At 38.3% G+C, this 4861-nt stretch overlaps 1 non-coding gene across 1 annotated transcript; it reads right to left on the bottom strand.

Moving 5' to 3' along the window:
- TRNAC-GCA (transfer RNA cysteine (anticodon GCA)) lies at window positions 1-75 on the bottom strand. The gene has a single exon. It is a non-coding gene; the product is annotated as a tRNA-Cys (tRNA).
- Window positions 76-4861: the final 4786 nt, after the last annotated feature.

Consider the following 4861-nt stretch of genomic DNA (forward strand, 5'->3'; position numbering starts at 1 on the left):
TGCACGGGGCACCTGGATTTGAACCAGGGACCTCTTGATCTGCAGTCAAATGCTCTACCCCTGAGCTATACCCCCACTGACATGGACTTGTTTTCATAATCTCTCTCTCTCTCAACGTTATGATTCTAAACACCAGTAACTCAGGGGAACTATAATCAGAGAGAATGCTGCCTGGAAGAAGTCTGGGCATATCAAGTCTTAGAATTTCATTATGAAAAAAGACCTGACTCCTGAGAATTAAGTTCTCTGAGCCTAGAAACTTAGACTTTCCATACCCAAAGCCTCTGCTGTCTGCCATATCTCATACAAAGTGAACCTTTGTTCCAGATAAAAATCCTCAGGTTTTCCACAAATAACATCATCAGTATAATGGGATGATTGGATTCCTGTCATGTTTCCTTAGCTACGGCTCCCAGCAACTGAGATCCTCATTGCTCTTCTGACTTCACAGAACTGAGCTCATAACTGGCAGTCAATAGACATTTGTTACATTAAACTGATTCTGGAAAAATTTTGTATAAATAATGATTTGTGTGAGATAGCTTTTCCAAGACATAACTGTAAGATGATTTTACACAAAGTCAGATGGTCAAGGAGATACACTCTTATGAAACATAACTTGCCTGAAACTGCCAACTCCAAAAGGTCATTTGATGAAGACAAATAAGGCTCCAAACAAGAGCCTCTTAACTGATTAAATCACCTATCCTATTCCTACCACCAAAGATTCCTTTTCATTTCCAAACACAACCACTGTTGGAGCACCCTGTATCTCTGAGCATCATAAACATCTCTTCTCCCTCTGATGAACTCTTCAGGTGCTTCTCATGGAAACTTACTTGCTTAAACCTGTAAGGAAGGCTCTCTTCTACCAATTTCCTGACAACAAGCATTATTGAGATCTTTTCAAAGGATCCTAGTGTGTCATGGTGGTGGTTGGTTGGGACCCCAGGAGAGGGGAGAGTCTCAATTACATTCATTTTCTCCCCTACCTCAGGCTGGAATTGAGAGCTAAGAAAAGAATCACATGCATTCTTTGCTCATTGTTCTTTTCTCACCCTGGACATTAGTGGGAGTAGAGATTTTAGCAGTAACAGATGTCCTGTGTGCTTCATATTGAAGAACCCCAGTGTTGGAAGGGATTTAGAGATCATTTATTCCAACCACTTCCTTTGCAGACTAAGAAACAGATGGAGTGAAAATGAAGAGCTCTGCTTAAAGTCAGACATAACAGTAGCAAGAGCAGAACCAAGGGTCCATTCCACTGCCAACTCCTTAGAGGCTCTTTGGAAGCCCCCAGTGCCTGGAATGATGCAGGTGCTCAATAAATGTTTGTGGGATAAATACCAAACTGTAGTTATATAGATAGACCAAATGTCCTGGTTTGCTGGGAATTCTTCTGGTTTTAGCACTGAATGCCCTGCGTCTCAGGAAATCTCTCAGAAAAGCAGGCTGTCGTTGTTTGGTCACCGTAGATATGACCTTATTTTTTCTCATTCACTGTATTTCCAAAACCTAATCATTCACTTTCCACTTTCTCATTTTTTTTAACCATTTTGCGTACATCCTATACTAGTATTTACTTAATATTTGTCTTTAAATCAACTTAATGTTTTTTATTTACCCTCATCCTAAGCAAAAATATCCCTGAAATCATGCCAATTATATTTCTTTGTACTGCACATCAAAACAAATACAGAGCTTTGGGTATTTGTTAAAATTGCATTTAGCACATGTTACACTTAAAACTTGCCATGCACCCTTCTAAGTGTTTTACAAATACTGATTCATTTAATCCTTAAGACAACTCAATGAGAGAGGAACAATTATCATCTTTACTTTATGATGAGGAAACTGAGGCACAGAGAGGTTAAATAACTTGTCTAAGGTCACACGGCTGTTAAATTTGCCCATGGTCCCCAAAGTCATCTTGGAAACAGTGATAACCACAGTGTGATAGTTAATTTTATGTGTCCATCTGAATGAGCCACAAGGTGCCAAGACATTTGGCGTAATTATTCAGGATGTGTCTATGTGGGTGTTTCTGGATGAGATCAACATGTGAATTGGTAAAGGAGTAAAGCAGATGGATCCTCTCTTTTTAAGTGGGCCTCTTCCAATCCACTGAAGAACTAAATAGAAAGATCAAGTAAATGAAAAAGACTGCAAATAACAAGTGTTAGAAATGATGTGGAGAAAAGGGAACCATTATGCACTGTTGGTGGTGATGTAAATTTGTGGAAGAGTACGGAGGTTCCTCAAAAAACTAAAAATAGAACTACCATATGATCCTGCAATCCCACTCCTGGGCATATATCTGGACAAAACTATAATTCAAAAAGATACATGAACCCCTATGTTCATAGCAGCACTATTCACAATAGCCAAGACATGGAACCAACCTAAGTGTCAATCAACAGATGAATGGATAAAGAAGATGTGATATACACACACACACACACGTGCGTGTGCACAATGGAATACTACTCAGCCACAAAAAAGAATGAAATTATGCCATTTGTAATAGCATGGATAGACCTGGAAGGTATTATGCTAGGTAAAATAAGTCATATAAAGACACAAGCTATATGTTATCACTTATAAGTGGAATCTAAAAAGGAAAACAAATGAAGGAATATAACAAAACAGAAACAGACTCAGATGCAGAGAACAAACTAGTGGTTACCAGTGGAGAGAGGTAAGGGGGAGGGGCAAGAGAGGGGAAGAGGTTAAAGAGGCACAAACTACTACTACTAAATAAGCTACAAAGGTATAATGTACAGCATAATGTACAGCTACAGAGGTATAATGTACAGCACAATATAGCTAATATTTTATAATAACTTTAAATGGAATATAATCTATAAAAATTTTGAATCACTATGTTGTACACCAGAAAAAAATGTAACATTGTAAATCAACTATACTTCAATAATAATAAATAAAAAAGAACAAGAGGGACTTCCTCCTGCCTGACTACTTTGAGCTGAGACATCAGTCTTTTCCTGCCTTTAGAATCAAACTGAAACATCAGCTCATCTGGATCTCCAGCTTGCTGACTACAGACCTTGGGACTTTTCAGCCTCCATAATCATGTGAGTCAATTACTTATCACAGGTATTTTTATATACATATATACATTTTATTGCTTCTTTTTCTCAGGAGACCCCTAATACATAGGACAGGCTCTGGGAAGAATTGTTGGGCCTGTACTGGCCTTGGGGCTCCTGTTCATATTGTTGAGATTTCACATACTTCATGAGGCCCAGAACAGCACCTGCCACAAGATGGGGGTCCAGTAACAATGGTTAAGCTGACCTGTTGTTGTATTCCTAACTCCTTGCTCCCTTCACACACATGTGAATTTGCTCTCATTGTCAAAACATAAACAAAAGTAAAAGTTCATATGTTTTTAAGCTATAAGTTACAGGAGCCAAATAATCTGGCTTGAGTTCCAAAGATTTATGTTGCAAGAAAAAAAGTTCTAGACATCCGTTGCACAACAATATGATTATACTTAACACTAATGAACTGTACACTTAAAAATGATTACCATGATAAATATAATGTTATGTATTTTTTACCAAAAAAAAATCTATGCTCTAATATTAGAAAGAACTTGAGTAATAAGCACCCCACCTCAAAAAAACAAACATATGCACACTGCAGAAATGGCAGGAACACGTAAGCACTTGTCTCACTGGATGGCTCCTAAAGTCTGTTTGTGAACAGACTTTGACCGATTCACAGACCAAGACAAACTCTTCCTCAAAATTTATAGCAAATCCAATGCCTCTCACTGTTCCCAACAGGGCACAGCACAACGTGACGTTCTTCATTCTCTAGATGGTCACTGTGTCATTGATTTTAGCCCCTTTTTTTTGTACTCACTTAACAACAAAGCAAAGTAAAGCTAATATTATCCTCTATTTTTTTGCTCTTGGAGATGCAGCCTCTGGATTGAGTCCCGTGTGCAAACCTGCAAATACATCTGTCCTGTGTCCAGGTTTTCTCTTCTGTTGGCATGTGGTCCAGGAACGACTTGCAAGTTCTGTTAAGCCTGCAGACAGATAAGAAAGTTGGGGAGTGTGCATGTTAGTTCTATTAAAGGGGAGGGAGAAAGAATGTCTCAATCAAAGGGCAGCCAAATGAATTGTCAAGGGGAAGATGGGCCAAAAGGTACGTTTATATCTCAAGATGTAATAAGGAAGAACAAATCTGACTTGATATTAGATGTGTTTCTTTTACTTTAACCTTGGTATTACTTTTGCTTCAAGTTAAGAATGTTGCCTATAGCCTGAAATATACAGGATAGCCCATTCTCAAGGCTGACATTTCAGGGTATAACACTTTTCTACTCATATAGAGGTAAAAAGTTGCAGAATAGAGAATAAAATTTGTCTTATGGGAGATTTACAGGAACATGGTGATCTGACCTACGTGGACAGCTGCAAAAACAAAGGATTCCTACACGAAAAAGTTTGCAACAACCAACCACATCCCTCCCTCACCTTGCCTTTAAAAATGTTTTGCTGTCTACAACTAACAAATGCTGGAGAGCGTGTGGAGAAAAGGGAATCCTCCTACTCTGTTGGTGAGAATGTAAGTTGGTGCAGCCACTATGGAAAACAGGATGGAGGTTCCTCAAAAAAATAAAAATAGAATTACCATATGATCCAGCAATCCCACTCCTGGGCGTATATCCAGATGCAATGAAATTATAACACTACCTAACACCATACACAAAATAAATTCAAAATGGATTAAATACCTAAATGTAAGACTGGACACTATAAAACTCTTAGAGGAAAACATAGGAAAAACGCTCTTTGGCATAAACCACAGCAAGATCTTTTTTGAC

The sequence above is a fragment of the Tursiops truncatus genome, chromosome 4 (genome assembly GCF_011762595.2).
Source record: "Tursiops truncatus isolate mTurTru1 chromosome 4, mTurTru1.mat.Y, whole genome shotgun sequence".
Classification (NCBI taxonomy): Eukaryota; Metazoa; Chordata; class Mammalia; order Artiodactyla; family Delphinidae; genus Tursiops; species Tursiops truncatus.